This window comes from Lathyrus oleraceus, chromosome 7, assembly GCF_024323335.1.
Source record: "Lathyrus oleraceus cultivar Zhongwan6 chromosome 7, CAAS_Psat_ZW6_1.0, whole genome shotgun sequence".
Classification (NCBI taxonomy): domain Eukaryota; kingdom Viridiplantae; phylum Streptophyta; class Magnoliopsida; order Fabales; family Fabaceae; genus Lathyrus; species Lathyrus oleraceus.
In genome coordinates this window covers 486540598-486564720 of record NC_066585.1, presented here as the reverse complement: position 1 = coordinate 486564720, position 24123 = coordinate 486540598, and the positions used below count along the sequence as shown (strand labels likewise).

General features: G+C 35.0%; 1 protein-coding gene across 17 annotated transcripts in view; it reads right to left on the bottom strand.

Moving 5' to 3' along the window:
- Positions 1-8938: 8938 nt before the first annotated feature.
- The window catches only part of LOC127106030 (uncharacterized), a 98468-nt gene continuing 83283 nt past the window's right edge, over positions 8939-24123 (bottom strand). For 5 of the 17 annotated variants that reach the window (XR_007795225.1, XR_007795219.1, XR_007795236.1 and 2 more), the window contains 6 exons: positions 18473-18546; positions 18320-18389; positions 18002-18078; positions 17778-17914; positions 17363-17436; positions 8939-9621 (listed from right to left, as the gene is read on the bottom strand). The gene's annotated coding sequence lies outside the window, so the exon portion shown is untranslated. Of the gene's footprint in view, positions 9622-10627; positions 10702-10942; positions 11013-17362; positions 17437-17777; positions 17915-18001; positions 18079-18319; positions 18390-18472; positions 18547-24123 lie in introns of those variants that run through there. The other 12 variants (XR_007795216.1, XR_007795226.1, XR_007795241.1 and 9 more) reach the window with 5 other exon arrangements.

Sequence of the window (24123 nt, the reverse complement as noted above, 5' to 3'; positions counted from 1 at the left end):
GGTGACAATATTCCTAAATAGGATATGTGGTTGTAGGAGTCTTGTTTAAACTCTAGAGACATCATGTGTGACTTTCACTAATTAGAAAGCAATTATAACCCTTCCACCATAAGATTGGACTAAAGGAAACCTTAGGTTTGTTAACCAAGCATGACAACATTAGGTAGGAACAAATTCTATGGGGAATATGCTATCCACACAAGTAAAAGAGCTAAAGAAGAAGACAAATCCATATCAAGTCATGGTGAAAGTAGGAACAAATTCACAAAGTAAGACATATCAGGTCATGATAAGAGAAAAGTAATTAGCCATCCATATAATGTCATAGGTAAAGAAATGATAATATAAAGGCAAAGCAGTCCATATCAAGTCATGGAAGAATAGATAAGAGATAACAAAGTAATCCATATCAAGTCATGGAAGAACATATAGAAGGTAGACAGAATAATCCATATCATGTCATGGGAAAAAGATGGAAACTAAACAAAACATATCAAGTCATGACAGGATAGATGAAATATAAATAAAGTGATCCATAGCAAGTCATGGAAGAAGAATGAAAGCAAATAACAAGTTATCAAATCAAAATGAGCAACAACACCACACCCAAATTAAGCATCAAAGCATATGATCAACATGTAAATTTGTAAAGTGAAATGAACACAAGTGTGGACAGTTTAGACATATCCAATGATATGGTAGATGAATGAGATCAAAAACATGGAATTAATAAGGAAAACCAAAATATCACAAAGGCATCATATCAAAGCATTCTCAAGGGTTGACATAGGTAATAATCAAATTCAAACCCTAGCCATGCTTCTAAGGCTAATGGACTCCTATCAAGTAGAGATGCAATAGAATCCAGAAAAATGGTATCAAACCAAACAAATCAGAAGTATATGGCAAATTGAACTTCACATACAAGTCAATTAAAGAGTCATGGATGAATCACATAAGCTATGCTTCAAGATAGGCGAAAAGATAGGTAACCAATCACATAAATCCAAAGAAGCCTAAGCAACAAGTAATCAAGCAATCAAGGTATACACATAACATAAAGGAGTGTTATGACTTGTACAATACGTTAACTCAAGATGAGGTTCAAGAGTAACAAAGTAAGTCACCAAATCACACACACATCAAAGTTAAATATTTTGATAAACAAAAGAAGATATCATCCTAGATAAGGAATCCTTTATCAAAAATCCATAGGATGATAAAGATTAAAGAAAGGGATGCTTATGGGTCATGAGATAATAATAAAATCCTCTTCCAAGCATCAAATAAAACTTCTAAACTTCAAGAGGTATCAACAAAACTACAAACTCAAAGTTCAAGCATAACTAACAAGTCAAAAGATGGACATCATCCAAGCATGGAGTCCTTTTCCCAACCAAAGTAAAAGAAAGGTAAAATGGATTGGAAACATAAAGAAATAAAATAAGAATAATATTAAAATAAAAGGATTGATCCCAAACTCCTAAGAGCTTCACCATCCATCAAACTCGAAACTAGGTCAAGAAAGAGAAGAATGTAGCTCTTAATGTGTCATCATGATAAAGTGGCAATGGAATACCATTCAAAGAATCATAAGAGAAAGGTATAAGGATACCAAGACCAAGAAAATCAGAAACATAAACAAGAGGAATAAAATTCATTTGGACCCATAGTACCCAAGTTGGAATGCACAAGACCAAATCCAAACTATGGTCTCACAAGCAAGCAAATTGCACACTAAACAAACAAGCATAGAAGCATCAATTGGAGATAACTAAAATGGTCCACATGAGTGAATTTAGGACTCTTAAATGATGAGGAGGAGGTTAAGAAAGAATGGTAAAGGGATCCCAAATGGTTGCACAAGTGCACACCAAGATAAATAACTAGGTGCAAATGTGGCACAAGGAATAAGCATACTTTGAATAATACAAGAAAAATATTTAGAAGCACGGAAAAAATATGAAAAATTAAATATAGAAATATGAAGTCAAAATATCAAAGGATACTAAAAATGTGCTTAAGAAAAAGTGCAAAAGATGTTCAAACAATTCAATCATTTAAGCAATGCACAAATACTTGATCATACCAAGCAATCTTCAAAAATAGGTTCAAATATGATGCAAAATTGATAACCAAAACATAAAATGAGTGCTCAAAGGACCTATATACATGTCTCTACATGTGTACAAAAATTTGGAACAAAATAAAAAAGGAAAAATCAAGAATTAAACCCTAACATTTAAAAATAGGTCAATTAAACACATTTAATTTAAAAAATCAAAATAGATATTAAACTAAATCAAAAATGAAATTAAAAAATATGAAAAATTGAATAATATGCAAAATGTCATTCATGAATTTTTTAAAGGATTTTTGGATAAAAGGAAGTATTTAAATATAAGTTAAAAAAGAAGAGAAATAATTATAAATAAAAAGAAACAGGGGGTGCATGCTAGCAAATTTAAGAAGAAGCAACCAGTTGTAACGAAAATGGACCAAAATAAAGGGGAGTGGGGAAAACAAGTTGCACACGACCCAGTCCACAAAGTAAATCAGAAAAATAAAAGTGAAATAAAATGTATTGTGTCGCATCCGCGAAAAACAACCGGCGGGCTAAAACAAAACAACACAGAGCCGCCACCGTGCATTATTTATCCCAAAAGAGGGAAAGGAAACGCTCAGAATAAACCTGGGAAAGACATGGTCTCGCGACCAAAGAGAAAGGGATCGGGAGTCGGTTATGCGAAGGGAAGGCATTAACACCCCTACGCATCCGTCGTACTCGACGGGATCCACGCTCTAAAAGAAAGAAAAGGTTGCTAAAACAAACATCACACACACACACACTGAAGACAACACAGGTGGAGGAAGGGGGAAGAGGGCTCACTAGGACATCGCATCCTATGCCTACGTATCTCGTCTGGAACGAGAATCAGAGCTACCGTAGTTCGGCTCACGCACGCCGAAACAAAACACACGCACAGACGCTGAGACATCAAAACAAATACACAAACAGGCAAACATGGAATCCGAATGACAATCGCTGGACTTACATCTGCTTCCGAACCAAACAAACCCACACTGGAAACCAGATGCCACTTGATGGACTTATACCGGACTACAAGCACACAACAAGAGGATACGGAATGCCAATCACTGGGCTTACATCCATCTCCTACACACGCAAGAACAAATAAGCAACAAGTTACTAAGGAGTCGGGAACTCGAGCCTAGCAACTGTCAAGCAAACACACACAAAAAGAAAACAAAGGGTGCCCGGAGAGATCTCGCACGACCTCCTGCCTACGTACCTCATCTGGTATGAGGATCAGGGCAACGTAGTTCCCCTGAACAGGGGAGAAACTTTCTCCTAACCAGAGACTGGGAAATGACCAACTAGAAGGGAGACTGACTCGAGCCTAATAGTTATCATGTATTCCACAATGGTCCTAGGTTGAGTTTTCTATCTACTTGCACAACAGCAAGCTAATCCTAAACAGGCAAAGCAAAGCATGCAAGCACAATCAAAACAAAGAAAACATTCACAATTAGCACACACTATATCCAAACAAAGTGGGCTCAAACAAGGGTTAGACTGCCAAAGCAAGTCAACTGTATCAGGGTAATGTTAGCTCTTAACCCTGACATTGAGAGTCAGGGTGAAGCGGATGAAAGGTGAGTGAAGATGATACTTCACAGCTCTTATCCCTGGCCAGGGAGAGCTTCAGACAAAGAAGTGTGGGTTCAGAAAGTGGGAACCCTTCTACACTTATGACTCTGACTCAACTGTACAATTGTACAAGGATCTTAGGTTAATATCCACAATGCATCAACACCAGTTGTGTGAGCAGAGGGATGACTCAACAAGAATAGCAGGAGATGGATTGCACATCTCTTGTGTTCTGCCAATTGCCTTATCAAAGTTCTTTTCCTGCTTGGGGACAAAAATAAACAATCACAAGCATTGCCTCTTAAGGAGGACTTCAGACAGGTGTCTGGCCAAGTAACAGGCCAGGTCTTCCAGACTACATGGAGTTAGTGATGCTATACCTCAATTGGTTAAGCAACCAAGCAACAGAAAAAGCAAGTTCACAATGAACTATAGCAACTAATGTACCTGAAATCAATCTAACATGATCAGTACACAACTCAAACAGTCAAACAGACAGGCTAATGGTCAACAGTTAACTTTACATAAGCAATGCATCAAGCAAAGCATAAGCCAATGCTCAATCACAAATAACTTAGAAACCACCTACAAAACAAACTTTATGTTAATCAACATCAATCAAGCAAGCAACTCAAGCCAACTGAATTAATTCCTCCATGCTATATGCCTTTTGTCCTGAAAATACAATTCAAACATGAGAAGCAAACCCCTAGGCCAAAACCTAGGGTCAAAGGGGTACCAATAATACAAAATAGAACATGAAAATTATCAAAAATCAAGTTCAATCAATTTAGAAACAAATCCAAGTGGTCTCACATTCATATCATTCACCAATTTCATTTCATGAGGCATTTAAGGCAAAACATGCAATTTCAAAGCTCATTGGACCAAACAGAATGAATCAATCCACATTCAATCAAAAGTAATTCAATAAATCTCAAGAAAATTCATGGCTAAACAGAATTCATAACATAATCATCATACCAAATTTCAAGTCAATTGGACAATGGGAAGCAAGTCAAATAAAATCCCTAAGTCAAGGCAAGGCAAAAACAAGCTCATACAAGGCCTAAAATCATGCATAAACTTCAAGCAAGCACAAAACAGAATTGGCACAAGATAAATGAATCAAACCAAAGCCATGACAAACTTTAAGATGTCTAGAATCACTCCACAAAATTTCAAGTACATCCAATACATATCAAGAATTTCACAAAACATTTAAGAACATGACTCACAAAAGGTCCACAATTGGTCAAACAGAAAGGAAATTCTCAAACAAATTGGAAATGCACTCAAAAAATCCACAAAAATTCACAAGTAAACTTAACATCCAGATGTATCAACATGCAAAAATTCAGCTCATTTCAAGTTCATATGGCATGGAAAATAAAATCAGGAATTTAGACAAGAAATGGTGTGACACAAATTGTCACACCTAGATTCAACAGCTCATATCTCACAAACCAGGAATGATAAAATCACAAACTCAAAGCCAAAATGTTCATTGAAGTGTCTAGATTACACATGCAAAATTTCAAGAATTTTGGATCAAGCATCATCATTTCACAATCAAAACATCAAGCAAGGTGCATGAAAGAACACATATGAACAAACCCTAGGCCATTCAGAAAACCACACGTGCACAATTTTTGCAAAAATAATCAAAAAATAGTAGAGATTACAAGGATCATGGCACAAAAAATCTCATGTCAATTGGATTAATGGTTTGGGAGTTATGAATTTTGGAATGGCATAAAAAAATAAAAACACATAGAAACAAGCACATGAACATGGAAGCATATGGTGGAAAAAAACAAAAGGCAAAATGGAACACTAGCCGCGCCAAGGATCGAAGCAGGTCCAATTTCAAATCAGCGCGCCACTTAATGAAACGCATCGTTTCATTAAGTGAGGTGTCCTAGCGCTATTGGCTGCATGGCACAAAAACATCTAAAACGCATGCAAAAGGAAATCAGCAAGATCAAAGCACGCCTGGAAACGAGTTCATCACACATTCATCCATGTTCTTCATCATTCATACACTCATGAACATTTTGTCACCAAAATCAACAAACCGCACATCATTGGAAAGGTCTTCTAATGCACATTAACAATCTAACATCATCTTAACCTAATTCAACCTAAATCAAGAGATTCGATGAAAAACATTTTCACATATGAAACTTCCAATCAATGTAACTTCCTCGTTTCTCAACCAAATTCAGTGATTCAACTTGCAGAATGACCTACTCTCAAAGATCTATCTAAAGCATATATCAATTGCATGAATTATCAAAGTCGAAAACTCACCTTCAAGAATTGGCAGAAGTTGATTCGCGTGTTTCAGGCCATGGAAGTGCAAAACAGATGATCTATGATGATGTGGAAGATGAATGAATGCAAGGCTTTAGCTCAACAGTGCTTGAACACGATGAAATCTCCATTTGCCATTGTTGAACACTCTTGTAACAGTCCTCGAATTGGCTTGAAAATGATGAGATCCTGCTTCAATTAGCTTCCAAAATGCTCATGGATGAAGGATACATGAAGATCAATGCAAGGTTTGTGGAGATTTTTGAAGAAAAAGTGAGAGAAGAAATTGAAGAATTTTGGGATTTCTAGATCTAGATCTCAATTCTGTTATGATTAGCACTGAAACAGATGTGATTTAGCTTATATATGTGATGTTAATGATGTTGCTAATCATGATTAGCCAAAATACAAGTGTTTAAGTGAAATCAAGTTTTATGCTAAATTGCAAAATTGGCCAATTCACCCTTCCTTGTGATTCAATGTAACAGTACCAATTTCTGGTTTTGGATCACTTGGAAATGATGTTTAGAAGCAAATGCAAGTGGAATTATGTGAAAATCATGCTTATTTTTCAAAATCACCTTTTTCCCTCCAAATTCAAATTAAGTTCACTTGAAAAATGCACTTTTTGTGTGATGAGTTTTCATGAAATGTAATGCTTGAATTGGATAGAGGACATCAAAAGAAATTTGCTCCAAAAAGTCTCACTCCATTTGGCCTTGTGATGTGAAAGTTATGCACCTTTGAAATTCAACTTTTCTTGATAATGATCAATCCATAACTTGCCAACCACAAATGAGAAATTCATGTTCTTGGACTTTTTGGAAAGGTGAGAGCAAGATCTACAACTTTCATGTTGAAAAAAATTTCATTTGAAGCATTTTTGGACATGTAATTTTAAGGAGAAAACCTTACCATTTTTGGCAATTTTGAATTACAAGTCACTTTCTATTTTTGGAAAGTTTTCATCTGACTTTATTTTCTTCATTCTTGATGTTTGAAATGTCAAATGAAACTTGTTTGGACATGAATGAAGTGTCTCTAACCCTCTCCCACCTCCAAATCCATCAGTTGACCTTTGGTTGACTTTTTCTGACTAATAGATGAATTGGCTGTGCATAGATCAACTTGAGCTCCAAACTCCTGATGAAATGGCTCAATGATGAAACCCTAGCTTCCATAAGCTCAATAAAACCATATGATGATCCCCATATCCATTGAAACCCTCATCTCCTTGACAAGCCCTGATTGGCACCATCCAGATGATTAGGGTTGACCAGAGGTCAAAACCCTAATCTCAAGGTATCTGATCAAGCATAATGAATCTCTTGGTGATGACAAAACCATGATGATGATGATGTACCCTTGCTACCAAGACAAAGCTCAACCCCCTTGAGGAATCAAGAAACCCTAATTTGAATCACAAACCCTCAGATGGCTAGTGATCAATTTCATTCAATGAAACCCTTAGGCTTGAATATATCAACCTCTTTATCTTCTGACCAAGACTTAGGAGGATGACTTGCTTGTTGTGGCCACATGATATGCAAATATGCCATGCCTAATGACCTACAAAATGAAATGCAACATGCTAAGCTAGTCCCAAGAGAGGAGGGCAAATTTTGAGGTGTTACATATTTTGAGGAGGGCAAGATGTTGTATCGAATAAAACTGAGACGATGACAAATCCCTGCAACCACATTTGAAGGAAAACCACTTCAGCAAATTTGTACAAATCAGAACATATGCAGGATGACTTTTTACCTAAAGTCCCAATAAAAAGATTTTGGTAGTCATAATTGAAAATTACTAGGATCTGAAATGAATTATAAACAATATGCAAATTAATTAACAAATTTATGTGATTTAATCTAATGTAATGCATGAAACTCTATATGAAAAATAGCTGGGGTGCATACCGAATTATGCTTCCAAATCAAAGGTTCCCTGCATCACTTTCTATATCTCATGGAAAAGGTCACAAATTACTATAAATTCAGAAAAAATAAAAAACCTGAATCATATCTGAAAAAATGTTCAAGTCAAGAAAAGGCTTCACGTTTTTATAAAACTTGTACATATTAATAAACGAAATCAACGAATGAACCTGAACAATTTGTTGAGCACAAACAAATCAAACCAAATTAAAAGAGGCAAACATAATAACATTACCTCTAAGGGCCTCAAGACTGACATGATCATAGCAAAGGTGTGGTACCTACAAAGTATCGGACGATCAAGTTAGTTATGGATTCAAAATAATCTTTAGCTAGTGATGTTGGTTTGATCACACTCTTGGGGTTGAGAACCTTCCTAAGTTGGAAATGACCTCCAAAGTTGTAACAATTGTATGCCCTGCAACATCAACACCTTCATTTGTAACCTCAACTGCTGGCTCTCCCTATCAAATATGACCAAAAGAAACAGTGAAATCAAAACACAATACAACCATTACCCGAATAATATAAAAAAGAAAGTGCCAGAAACAATCCAATATTTATTATAGATTTGTGCAGTATTGACTATTTGTAACAAAACAATCACTTAGCATGCATTCTAAAAACCAAATGAAAATAGGCCATAGAAGAACATTACCCTGTAATGACCACAAGACTCATTTTTTGATCTATTCATGACAAGAGCGTACATACCTTCCTACAAAGACTCGGACGAACAAGTTAGTAATCATTTTAAAATAATTTTGGGAAATAAAAAGAGTAACATTTTAAAGTAAACAAAAAGACGGAATTATAAAAACGCATGATGTTATAAGCATAAAAGAGTGGCATTGACCTTTATGGGAAGTCTTTTGAAAGAGGAAAAAGAACAAGATACAATTAGAAAGTCCTACTAAACCAAACATCCTATTTCTAGTTTCCTTTGGAAGATACCAACAAGTTAAAGCAACTTACTTTCTATGAATGCATTATCTATATTGTGAGAACCAAATCAAAAACGGAAATCACGATTTCAAACAAAATTCAAAGTTTACACTTTACTTGTACAAATTACAAAAGGGCAATAGTTGTCTTATATATTACTGTCAAATAAACTTTTTTGAATAATATGTTGGGTCCATATACATGAAATTCTGGTTTTCAAAAACTGACTTTGTTTTTCTACATGCAACCTCAAGAGCCAGTACCAAACCAAAGCTAAGTTGAAAGCTCTCAAATTTTATATACCCAGTCCCCTCCCCGCCTTTTATTTTCTCTACACACCTTCTCCCATTTCTTTCGCAAGATCTGGTGAGCTTAATAGGCATTATGAAGAACAACTCAAATTTTCAATGTTTTGCTTCAACTTTCACTAGGGACACCAGAATTTATATTTGAGGCATGACTCCCCACTTCAAACACAGCCTGACACCAGAATTTATACTTGAGGCATAACTCCCCACTTCAAACACAGCCTGACACCCAAAGTTTTCAGCCTCTGCCCATTTCCAATGTTTCAGAAGGCCCCCCATGCCAATGAGTCTCATTCACTCAGCTCGGTTGAAGACCGAACTGTTAAGCATGGCCAGCAGCTCAAATCAAAGGTAAACTTCCTACCATGCTTTTAAGATGTTGCATTTCCTTTCTGTTTCATCATACTCATGAGCATAACATGACACACCAAAGGTGTGGTACCTGCAAAAACTCCCTTTAGTTGTCTTTGCTCAAGAAATTACACACAATGTGCTGTATTAGAATCTACGAAACACTAACATTGGTAATAATAATTTGAGACAATGTGCTATATTAGAATCTACGAAACACTGACATTGATAATAATAATTAGAGAAAATTAAAGTAAATTGAGTGTAACTATACGTGTCTGCGCCGTTGTTAGACAAACACATGTTGGACATATATCAAAATGTTGAGTCATGTTGTTGTTAGACACTGATTAAAATGTCAGCTGCTGCATATTATAACTCTCTCTTTCTTTCTCTAATTTAATATTTTTATTTTTAATTGATCACAATACTTAAAGAAAGAAAAATAAACTTACAGTATACACAAACTGCCAACCATTCATTTACTATTCTGACCCAAGCACTGGTTCAGCCCACATCAAGTGACCATCTGCAGAACAACATAGCAATAGCATTTTATTTCCAAAACATTTATGGCTGCCCTTAAAGAAAGAAAGGGTCAACACCAAATAAACATGCTACTATAAATGAGAAGAAGCCAAAAAGAAAAGTTATAGCATTGATGACAAACATTAATAGTCTAATATGTCAACCAAGGAACACACATAAGCTTCATTGGAAACACATTTATTGGTTTATTTATTAGGTGGCATCTAGATTCATATATGATGATTTTATTTGACTTTCTCACGTTTTATCTTTTTGTTGACAAAACAAAACTAAAAAACCTAGTACGATGATGCCCATAACATGTACAAGATGGAACCATACTTTTTCATAGAGTGATGACTATTCCATCCAACCAATAGCATTGCAAAGTACATAGCTCCTACGGCAAAAACAAAATGAAAGAAGCCATAACCATATGGAACATCATTTTCTTCTGTTGCCTTCTCACTCTTCTTTAACTGCAAATTAACTATATGTGTCAGATATGTATGCATTGCAGAAAATTATATTTAAATTCAAGTTTGATTTTAATATTTGTAACAAACCTGAAATGAAAGGATTTAGAATCTATGCCTGTTGAAAATGTTGCAAAAACTATTGCTAGTATTCCAATAACAAAACTCTGCCAACAGTTATTGTCACATGTCAGTCAACATTGAAGACAGTAACTAATGTTAGATCATGTATTTTAGTGCTTAGTAAATGTTTCAAGCATGTCAAAGGTTGTATAACCGAGACCCTACTAGTCTTCTGGTCGTTCAACCACAGTTGATTCGCAATTTTATAGAACCATATCACAAGTTTAGATTCACAATTCCAACATTAATTTTGAATTTGAATAGATTATAAAATAGAAATATTACAATGATGTTTAGCCAGTCGGTTTCGGGTACAGTGCCTTCCTTCCGGATGCATTGATCTCCTTCGGGTTCACTGCATGCACAAATAAGTTAACATTCATATTCGGTCAAAATTAATTTTTAACGCCGTAGAATCAAACATGATATCCATCTTACCTTCTAATTGCACACCAACAAAGGAAGACAACGTACAGTCCCATCAACCCTGGACTTAGAAGTCCACCATTTACCTATTGAGAAAGAAAGAAAATTTACACATGAAATTATGATGGTAGAAAAAGTGAGTTGAGAAAACAAAATGAGCTTAAAATAAAACTTACTTTTGGGTGAAGAGATACACTTGTCATGAGTTGGAATATTCCTTATTGATGACTAAAAATTATGAAAATGTCATCTACATACACAGCAAGAGTAATTCACTATTGGGATGAGTGATGATAAAAAAAACCAGAATGGTCGGCTTCACTACGGACTATACCAAACTGTTATATTACAGTACTGAATCTATCAAACCAAACTCTTGGAGATTGCTTAACACCATAAAGACACATGTGTAGCCTACAAATCATAGTCGATGACTCCCATTCAAAAATCGTTTTTTCTTAAAGTGATAAATATTGTTAGTTAACTAAGTCAGGGTGCTTTCGCACTTCTTGAATAGTTAAAACTAACCAAGTTTGTTTCAGAAAACTCAAGTTAAAAATCAAAACAACCTTTAAAATATTTCTACAGATTCAATATGTGAAACATCTCTTTAACCGCGATCCTTACATTCTAACTTTTAAAGATTTAGTCAGACATGGTAATACCAACAAACACAACAATATTGATCATGATGAAAAGTTGTTTTAGAATGTAAGGCGTAAAGAACGATTAAAGCGTGGACAGAAATTAAATAAAGTAAAGCGTAGACAGAAATTAAATAAAGTAAAGCGTAGAAAGAAATTAAATAAAGTAAAGCGATACAGAAATTAAATAAAATAAAGCAAGACAAGTAAAATAAATAAAAGCAATAAAATAAAAAATGACCCAACTCAATCTCACTAAAGTGAGATAACCCCCCGATGTGACGGATTACCTCCTGGTTGAGGGCTGATGAGTAATGGTTTCTCCTATAGCGGTCGCCATGTGCAACGCCATGTGTACAATATTTGCCGAAAAACCCTCATTTTGGTTTTTTTGCTTTGTTTTTTCTAAAAGTGTCCCGAAAGAGCTAAATATCTGAAAACAACATAAAAGAGAGCATAATACAAATAAAATGATAATAAAGTCCTACTAAACATGTGAAATCCGAGTCAAAAATACGGTGTGATTCAGTGTGATCAAATTCTCCCACACTTAAACCTTTGTTTGTCCTCAAGCAAAACTCTTTATAGTTTATGCAAGTAAAACAGTATCAACTAGAGTTAACTCAAGGCAAAAAGACTTATGGTGGGATAATGCGATCGTAGGCTTCTTTTTGTTTTCTTCAAGTCCTTTTCATTCAGGTGCAATCACATTAAGCCCGTTATCCGTACATACTCATAGTAAAGTGACCGGTTAGTGATTATGATCTTAAGCATGGGGCTCTAGTACATAAGTTGGTGTAACCCCTTTTATTTAACCCAATTTGCAGTTGTGGGGGATTGGATCGTAATCCACCCTACCAAGTTCAGCACCAGATACCTCTGAACCAACTTACAATAGGCATATATATATTTCATTTTATTTTTTTCTTCTGCATGTTTCGCATATGTCTTTATTTTACTGGGTTAAATGACCGTGTGAGAGTCACCTAGCCCGAATTTTCATATGACTTGAGAACAAAGCAGGAATTTTTTTTGTGATCATTCACTTATTTTCATCGGTCCCCTACGTAGAGCATGCTTAAGCCGGAGCTGACTGCAAGGATAAACTACTTAAGGACTTATTTGGAACAAAAATTGGGGTCACAGCATATGGGATATCGGGATCGACTCTTGTAATCATGAAGCCTACGGTGTTAAGACAATACCGATTTTTAGAAAAAGTTTTTCCAAGTCTTTTACATCCCGTCATAAACCTGTCTTATGTCCTGAATATTCAAGATGCACTGTTTTCTTTTCTCATAATTATTTTGGTAAGTTTAAAGAAAAGGGAGAAATACGGATACACTACACAGATGACTCATCAAACACATGTTATTTTATTGAAATGAAAAGCAAACAACTAAAAATGCACAAAACATACTAAAAATAAAGAAAAGCAATAAAAACGATAAAAATCTCCTCTCACACTTAAATCGAATATTGTCCCCAGTGTTTCGATATGAGATAGGGTAGGAGTAACCTGGAAGAGAGAGAAAGAGAACCATGATTGATCACTGGTACCGTCACCGTCACGAGCATTTACTTTAACAAATATTGTAGACTCGAAGACACGAGGAGGAATTGGGTGAAGGGGGAATAAGGAAATAACAAAATTAAGTGAGGGATATTGTTGTTAAGGACAGACGAGGGCATGAGATTCATAAGGTAACATGCCATATTAGCATAATATCCCCCAGAACCAGAATGGAACATTACCATAGAGAAGGAGGGTCCAAGCGGTTTCTACAAATCAATCTACATTACCCCACCATACTTAGGCCTTCTTTTCGTTTTCTTCAAGTCCTTTTCATTCAGGTGCAATCACATTAAGCCCGTTATCCGTACATACTCATAGTAAAGTGACCGGTTAGTGATTATGATCTTGAGCATGGGGCTCTGGTACATAAGTTGGTGTAACCCCTTTTATTTAACCCAATTTGCAGTTGTGGGGGATTGGATCGTAATCCACCCTACCAAGTTCAGCACCAGATACCTCTGAACCAACCAACAATAGGCATATTTATATATATATATATATATATATATATATATATATATATATATATATATATATATATATATATATATATATATATGTTTATTTTTGTTTTTTTAAGCACGAGGTTCTGGTAATAAGTTGGTGTAACCCCTTTATTTAACCCAATTTGCAGTTGTGGGGGATTGGATCGTAATCCACCCTACCAAGTTCAGCACCAGATACCTCTGAACCAACTTACAATAGGCATATATATATATATATATATATATATATATATATATATATATATATATATATATATATATATATATATATATATATTTTATTTTATTTTTTTCTTCTGCATGTTTCGCATATGTCTTTATTTAACTGGGTTAAATGACCGTGTGAGAGTCACTTAGCCCGAATTTTCATATGACTTGAGAACAAAGCAAAATTTTTTTTTGTGATCATTCACTTATTTTCATCGGTCCCCTACGTAGAGCATGCTTAAGCCGGAGCTGACTGCAAGGATAAACTACTTAAGGGCTTATTTGGAACAAAAATTGGGACCACAACATATGGAGTATCGGGATCGACACTTATAATCATGAAGCCTACGGTGTTAAGACAATACCGATTTTTAGAAAAACTTTTTCCAAGTCTTTTACATCCCGTAATAAACCTGTCTTATAGCCTGAATATTCAAGATGCACTGTTTTCTTTGCTCACAAAGTTTTTTGGTAAGGTTAAAAAAAAGGGAGAAATACGGATACACTACACAAATGACTCGTCAAACACATGTTATTTTATTGAAAGGAAAAGCAAACAACTAAAAACGCACAAAACATACTAAAAATAAAGAAAAGCAATAAAAAACGGTAAAAATCCCCTTCCACATTTAAACCGAACATTGTCCCCAATGTTTCGATATGAGATAGGGTAGGAGTAACCTGGAGGAGAGAGAAAGAGAACCATGGATGATCACTGGTACTGTCACCGTCACGAGCATTTACCTTAACAAATATTGTAAACTCGAAGACACGAGGAGGAATTGGGTGAAGGGGGAATAAGAAAACAACAAAATTAAGTGAGGGATATTGTTGTTAAGGACATGCGAGGGCATGAGGTTTATAAGGTAACATGCCATATTAGCATAATATCCCCCAGAACCAGAATGAAACATTACCATAGAGAAGTAGGGTCCAAGCGATTTTTACAAGATGCATATTTTTACATCCGGCTACCCAATTTTGTTAAGGTGTACGAGGGCAAGATGTTGTATCGAATAAAACTGAGACGATGACAAATCCCTGCAACCACATTTGAAGGAAAACCACTTCAGCAAATTTGTACAAATCAGAACATATGCAGGATGACTTTTTACCTAAAGTCCCAATAAAAAGATTTTGGTAGTCATAATTGAAAATTACTAGGATCTGAAATGAATTATAAACAATATGCAAATTAATTAACAAATTTATGTGATTTAATCTAATGTAATGCATGAAACTCTATATGAAAAATAGCTGGGGTGCATACCGAATTATGCTTCCAAATCAAAGGTTCCCTGCATCACTTTCTATATCTCATGGAAAAGGTCACAAATTACTATAAATTCAGAAAAAATAAAAACCTGAATCATATCTGAAAAAATGTTCAAGTCAAGAAAAGGCTTCACGTTTTTATAAAACTTGTACATATTAATAAACGAAATCAACGAATGAACCTGAACAATTTGTTGAGCACAAACAAATCAAACCAAATTAAAAGAGGCAAACATAATAACATTACCTCTAAGGGCCTCAAGACTGACATGATCATAGCAAAGGTGTGGTACCTACAAAGTATCGGACGATCAAGTTAGTTATGGATTCAAAATAATCTTTAGCTAGTGATGTTGGTTTGATCACACTCTTGGGGTTGAGAACCTTCCTAAGTTGGAAATGACCTCCAAAGTTGTAACAATTGTATGCCCTGCAACATCAACACCTTCATTTGTAACCTCAACTGCTGGCTCTCCCTATCAAATATGACCAAAAGAAACAGTGAAATCAAAACACAATACAACCATTACCCGAATAATATAAAAAAGAAAGTGCCAGAAACAATCCAATATTTATTATAGATTTGTGCAGTATTGACTATTTGTAACAAAACAATCACTTAGCATGCATTCTAAAAACCAAATGAAAATAGGCCATAGAAGAACATTACCCTGTAATGACCACAAGACTCATTTTTTGATCTATTCATGACAAGAGCGTACATACCTTCCTACAAAGACTCGGACGAACAAGTTAGTAATCATTTTAAAATAATTTTGGGAAATAAAAAGAGTAACATTTTAAAGTAAACAAAAAGACAGAATTATAAAAACGCATGATGTTATAAGCATAAAAGAGTGGCATTGACCTTTATGGGAAGTCTTTTGAAAGAGGAAAAAGAACAAGATACAATTAGAAAGTCCTACTAAACCAAACATCCTATTTCTAGTTTCCTTTGGAAGATACCAACAAGTTAAAGCAACTTACTTTCTATGAATGCATTATCTATATTGTGAGAACCAAATCAAAAACGGAAATCACGATTTCAAACAAAATTCAAAGTTTACACTTTACTTGTACAAATTACAAAAGGGCAATAGTTGTCTTATATATTACTGTCAAATAAACTTTTTTGAATAATATGTTGGGTCCATATACATGAAATTCTGGTTTTCAAAAACTGACTTTGTTTTTCTACATGCAACCTCAAGAGCCAGTACCAAACCAAAGCTAAGTTGAAAGCTCTCAAATTTTATATACCCAGTCCCCTCCCCGCCTTTTATTTTCTCTACACACCTTCTCCCATTTCTTTCGCAAGATCTGGTGAGCTTAATAGGCATTATGAAGAACAACTCAAATTTTCAATGTTTTGCTTCAACTTTCACTAGGGACACCAGAATTTATATTTGAGGCATGACTCCCCACTTCAAACACAGCCTGACACCAGAATTTATACTTGAGGCATAACTCCCCACTTCAAACACAGCCTGACACCCAAAGTTTTCAGCCTCTGCCCATTTCCAATGTTTCAGAAGGCCCCCCATGCCAATGAGTCTCATTCACTCAGCTCGGTTGAAGACCGGACTGTTAAGCATGGCCAGCAGCTCAAATCAAAGGTAAACTTCCTACCATGCTTTTAAGATGTTGCATTTCCTTTCTGTTTCATCATACTCATGAGCATAACATGACACACCAAAGGTGTGGTACCTGCAAAAACTCCCTTTAGTTGTCTTTGCTCAAGAAATTACACACAATGTGCTGTATTAGAATCTACGAAACACTAACATTGGTAATAATAATTTGAGACAATGTGCTATATTAGAATCTACGAAACACTGACATTGATAATAATAATTAGAGAAAATTAAAGTAAATTGAGTGTAACTATACGTGTCAGCGCCGTTGTTAGACAAACACATGTTGGACATATATCAAAATGTTGAGTCATGTTGTTGTTAGACACTGATTAAAATGTCAGCTGCTGCATATTATAACTCTCTCTTTCTTTCTCTAATTTAATATTTTTATTTTTAATTGATCACAATACTTAAAGAAAGAAAAATAAACTTACAGTATACACAGACTGCCAACCATTCATTTACTATTCTGACCCAAGCACTGGTTCAGCCCACATCAAGTGACCATCTGCAGAACAACATAGCAATAGCATTTTATTTCCAAAACATTTATGGCTGCCCTTAAAGAAAGAAAGGGTCAACACCAAATAAACATGCTACTATAAATGAGAAGAAGCCAAAAAGAAAAGTTATAGCATTGATGACAAACATTAATAGTCTAATATGTCAACCAAGGAACACACATAAGCTTCATTGGAAACACATTTATTGGTTTATTTATTAGGTGGCATCTAGATTCATATATGATGATTTTATTTGACTTTCTCACGTTTTATCTTTTTGTTGACAAAACAAAACTAAAAAACCTAGTACGATGATGCCCATAACATGTACAAGATGGAACCATACTTTTTCATAGAGTGATGACTATTCCATCCAACCAATAGCATTGCAAAGTACATAGCTCCTACGGCAAAAACAAAATGAAAGAAGCCATAACCATATGGAACATCATTTTCTTCTGTTGCCTTCTCACTCTTCTTTAACTGCAAATTAACTATATGTGTCAGATATGTATGCATTGCAGAAAATTATATTTAAATTCAAGTTTGATTTTAATATTTGTAACAAACCTGAAATGAAAGGATTTAGAATCTATGCCTGTTGAAAATGTTGCAAAAACTATTGCTAGTATTCCAATAACAAAACTCTGCCAACAGTTATTGTCACATGTCAGTCAACATTGAAGACAGTAACTAATGTTAGATCATGTATTTTAGTGCTTAGTAAATGTTTCAAGCATGTCAAAGGTTGTATAACCGAGACCCTACTAGTCTTCTGGTCGTTCAACCACAGTTGATTCGCAATTTTATAGAACCATATCACAAGTTTAGATTCACAATTCCAACATTAATTTTGAATTTGAATAGATTATAAAATAGAAATATTACAATGATGTTTAGCCAGTCGGTTTCGGGTACAGTGCCTTCCTTCCGGATGCATTGATCTCCTTCGGGTTCACTGCATGCACAAATAAGTTAACATTCATATTCGGTCAAAATTAATTTTTATCGCCGTAGAATCAAACATGATATCCATCTTACCTTCTAATTGCACACCAACAAAGGAAGACAACGTACAGTCCCATCAACCCTGGACTTAGAAGTCCACCATTTACCTATTGAGAAAGAAAGAAAATTTACACATGAAATTATGATGGTAGAAAAAGTGAGTTGAGAAAACAAAATGAGCTTAAAATAAAACTTACTTTTGGGTGAAGAGATACACTTGTCATGAGTTGGAATATTCCTTATTGATGACTAAAAATTATGAAAATGTCATCTACATACACAGCAAGAGTAATTCACTATTGGGATGAGTGATGATAAAAAAAACCAGAATGGTCGGCTTCACTACGGACTATACCAAACTGTTATATTACAGTACTGAATCTATCAAACCAAACTCTTGGAGATTGCTTAACACCATAAAGACACATGTGTAGCCTACAAATCATAGTCGATGACTCCCATTCAAAAATCGTTTTTTCTTAAAGTGATAAATATTGTTAGTTAACTAAGTCAGGGTGCTTTCGCACTTCTTGAATAGTTAAAACTAACCAAGTTTGTTTCAGAAAACTCAAGTTAAAAATCAAAACAACCTTTAAAATATTTCTACAAATTCAATATGTGAAACATCTCTTTAACCGCGATCCTTACATTCTAACTTTTAAAAGATTTAGTCAGACATGGTAATACCAACAAACACAACAATATTGATCATGATGAAAAGTTGTTTTAGAATGTAAGGCGTAAAGAACGATTAAAGCGTGGACAGAAATTAAATAAAGTAAAGCGTAGACAGAAATTAAATAAAGTAAAGCGTAGAAAGAAATTAAATAAAGTAAAGCGATACAGAAATTAAATAAAATAAAGCAAGACAAGTAAAATAAATAAAAGCAATAAAATAAAAAATGACCCAACTCAATCTCACTAAAGTGAGATAACCCCCCGATGTGACGGATTACCTCCTGGTTGAGGGCTGATGAGTAATGGTTTCTCCTATAGCGGTCGCCATGTGCAACGCCATGTGTACAATATTTGCCGAAAAACCCTCATTTTGGTTTTTTTGCTTTGTTTTTTCTAAAAGTGTCCCGAAAGAGCTAAATATCTGAAAACAACATAAAAGAGAGCATAATACAAATAAAATGATAATAAAGTCCTACTAAACATGTGAAATCCGAGTCAAAAATACGGTGTGATTCAGTGTGATCAAATTCTCCCACACTTAAACCTTTGTTTGTCCTCAAGCAAAACTCTTTATAGTTTATGCAAGTAAAACAGTATCAACTAGAGTTAACTCAAGGCAAAAAGACTTATGGTGGGATAATGCGATCGTAGGCTTCTTTTTGTTTTCTTCAAGTCCTTTTCATTCAGGTGCAATCACATTAAGCCCGTTATCCGTACATACTCATAGTAAAGTGACCGGTTAGTGATTATGATCTTAAGCATGGGGCTCTAGTACATAAGTTGGTGTAACCCCTTTTATTTAACCCAATTTGCAGTTGTGGGGGATTGGATCGTAATCCACCCTACCAAGTTCAGCACCAGATACCTCTGAACCAACTTACAATAGGCATATATATATTTCATTTTATTTTTTTCTTCTGCATGTTTCGCATATGTCTTTATTTTACTGGGTTAAATGACCGTGTGAGAGTCACCTAGCCCGAATTTTCATATGACTTGAGAACAAAGCAGGAATTTTTTTTGTGATCATTCACTTATTTTCATCGGTCCCCTACGTAGAGCATGCTTAAGCCGGAGCTGACTGCAAGGATAAACTACTTAAGGACTTATTTGGAACAAAAATTGGGGTCACAGCATATGGGATATCGGGATCGACTCTTGTAATCATGAAGCCTACGGTGTTAAGACAATACCGATTTTTAGAAAAAGTTTTTCCAAGTCTTTTACATCCCGTCATAAACCTGTCTTATGTCCTGAATATTCAAGATGCACTGTTTTCTTTTCTCATAATTATTTTGGTAAGTTTAAAGAAAAGGGAGAAATACGGATACACTACACAGATGACTCATCAAACACATGTTATTTTATTGAAATGAAAAGCAAACAACTAAAAATGCACAAAACATACTAAAAATAAAGAAAAGCAATAAAAACGATAAAAATCTCCTCTCACACTTAAATCGAATATTGTCCCCAGTGTTTCGATATGAGATAGGGTAGGAGTAACCTGGAAGAGAGAGAAAGAGAACCATGATTGATCACCGGTACCGTCACCGTCACGAGCATTTACTTTAACAAATATTGTAGACTCGAAGACACGAGGAGGAATTGGGTGAAGGGGGAATAAGGAAATAACAAAATTAAGTGAGGGATATTGTTGTTAAGGACAGACGAGGGCATGAGATTCATAAGGTAACATGCCATATTAGCATAATATCCCCCAGAACCAGAATGGAACATTACCATAGAGAAGGAGGGTCCAAGCGGTTTCTACAAATCAATCTACATTACCCCACCATACTTAGGCCTTCTTTTCGTTTTCTTCAAGTCCTTTTCATTCAGGTGCAATCACATTAAGCCCGTTATCCGTACATACTCATAGTAAAGTGACCGGTTAGTGATTATGATCTTGAGCATGGGGCTCTGGTACATAAGTTGGTGTAACCCCTTTTATTTAACCCAATTTGCAGTTGTGGGGGATTGGATCGTAATCCACCCTACCAAGTTCAGCACCAGATACCTCTGAACCAACCAACAATAGGCATATTTATATATATATATATACATGTTTATTTTTGTTTTTTTAAGCACGAGGTTCTGGTAATAAGTTGGTGTAACCCCTTTATTTAACCCAATTTGCAGTTGTGGGGGATTGGATCGTAATCCACCCTACCAAGTTCAGCACCAGATACCTCTGAACCAACTTACAATAGGCATATATATATATATATATATATATATTTTATTTTATTTTTTTCTTCTGCATGTTTCGCATATGTCTTTATTTAACTGGGTTAAATGACCGTGTGAGAGTCACTTAGCCCGAATTTTCATATGACTTGAGAACAAAGCAAAATTTTTTTTTGTGATCATTCACTTATTTTCATCGGTCCCCTACGTAGAGCATGCTTAAGCCGGAGCTGACTGCAAGGATAAACTACTTAAGGACTTATTTGGAACAAAAATTGGGACCACAACATATGGAGTATCGGGATCGACACTTATAATCATGAAGCCTACGGTGTTAAGACAATACCGATTTTTAGAAAAACTTTTTCCAAGTCTTTTACATCCCGTAATAAACCTGTCTTATAGCCTGAATATTCAAGATGCACTGTTTTCTTTGCTCACAAAGTTTTTTGGTAAGGTTAAAAAAAAAGGGAGAAATACGGATACACTACACAAATGACTCGTCAAACACATGTTATTTTATTGAAAGGAAAAGCAAACAACTAAAAACGCACAAAACATACTAAAAATAAAGAAAAGCAATAAAAAACGGTAAAAATCCCCTTCCACATTTAAACCGAACATTGTCCCCAATGTTTCGATATGAGATAGGGTAGGAGTAACCTGGAGGAGAGAGAAAGAGAACCATGGATGATCACTGGTACTGTCACCGTCACGAGCATTTACCTTAACAAATATTGTAAACTCGAAGACACGAGGAGGAATTGGGTGAAGGGGGAATAAGAAAACAACAAAATTAAGTGAGGGATATTGTTGTTAAGGACATGCGAGGGCATGAGGTTTATAAGGTAACATGCCATATTAGCATAATATCCCCCAGAACCAGAATGAAACATTACCATAGAGAAGTAGGGTCCAAGCGATTTTTACAAGATGCATATTTTTACATCCGGCTACCCAATTTTGTTAAGGTGTACGAGGGCAAGATGTTGTATCGAATAAAACTGAGACGATGACAAATCCCTGCAACCACATTTGAAGGAAAACCACTTCAGCAAATTTGTACAAATCAGAACATATGCAGGATGACTTTTTACCTAAAGTCCCAATAAAAAGATTTTGGTAGTCATAATTGAAAATTACTAGGATCTGAAATGAATTATAAACAATATGCAAATTAATTAACAAATTTATGTGATTTAATCTAATGTAATGCATGAAACTCTATATGAAAAATAGCTGGGGTGCATACCGAATTATGCTTCCAAATCAAAGGTTCCCTGCATCACTTTCTATATCTCATGGAAAAGGTCACAAATTACTATAAATTCAGAAAAAATAAAAAACCTGAATCATATCTGAAAAAATGTTCAAGTCAAGAAAAGGCTTCACGTTTTTATAAAACTTGTACATATTAATAAACGAAATCAACGAATGAACCTGAACAATTTGTTGAGCACAAACAAATCAAACCAAATTAAAAGAGGCAAACATAATAACATTACCTCTAAGGGCCTCAAGACTGACATGATCATAGCAAAGGTGTGGTACCTACAAAGTATCGGACGATCAAGTTAGTTATGGATTCAAAATAATCTTTAGCTAGTGATGTTGGTTTGATCACACTCTTGGGGTTGAGAACCTTCCTAAGTTGGAAATGACCTCCAAAGTTGTAACAATTGTATGCCCTGCAACATCAACACCTTCATTTGTAACCTCAACTGCTGGCTCTCCCTATCAAATATGACCAAAAGAAACAGTGAAATCAAAACACAATACAACCATTACCCGAATAATATAAAAAAGAAAGTGCCAGAAACAATCCAATATTTATTATAGATTTGTGCAGTATTGACTATTTGTAACAAAACAATCACTTAGCATGCATTCTAAAAACCAAATGAAAATAGGCCATAGAAGAACATTACCCTGTAATGACCACAAGACTCATTTTTTGATCTATTCATGACAAGAGCGTACATACCTTCCTACAAAGACTCGGACGAACAAGTTAGTAATCATTTTAAAATAATTTTGGGAAATAAAAAGAGTAACATTTTAAAGTAAACAAAAAGACGGAATTATAAAAACGCATGATGTTATAAGCATAAAAGAGTGGCATTGACCTTTATGGGAAGTCTTTTGAAAGAGGAAAAAGAACAAGATACAATTAGAAAGTCCTACTAAACCAAACATCCTATTTCTAGTTTCCTTTGGAAGATACCAACAAGTTAAAGCAACTTACTTTCTATGAATGCATTATCTATATTGTGAGAACCAAATCAAAAACGGAAATCACGATTTCAAACAAAATTCAAAGTTTACACTTTACTTGTACAAATTACAAAAGGGCAATAGTTGTCTTATATATTACTGTCAAATAAACTTTTTTGAATAATATGTTGGGTCCATATACATGAAATTCTGGTTTTCAAAAACTGACTTTGTTTTTCTACATGCAACCTCAAGAGCCAGTACCAAACCAAAGCTAAGTTGAAAGCTCTCAAATTTTATATACCCAGTCCCCTCCCCGCCTTTTATTTTCTCTACACACCTTCTCCCATTTCTTTCGCAAGATCTGGTGAGCTTAATAGGCATTATGAAGAACAACTCAAATTTTCAATGTTTTGCTTCAACTTTCACTAGGGACACCAGAATTTATATTTGAGGCATGACTCCCCACTTCAAACACAGCCTGACACCAGAATTTATACTTGAGGCATAACTCCCCACTTCAAACACAGCCTGACACCCAAAGTTTTCAGCCTCTGCCCATTTCCAATGTTTCAGAAGGCCCCCCATGCCAATGAGTCTCA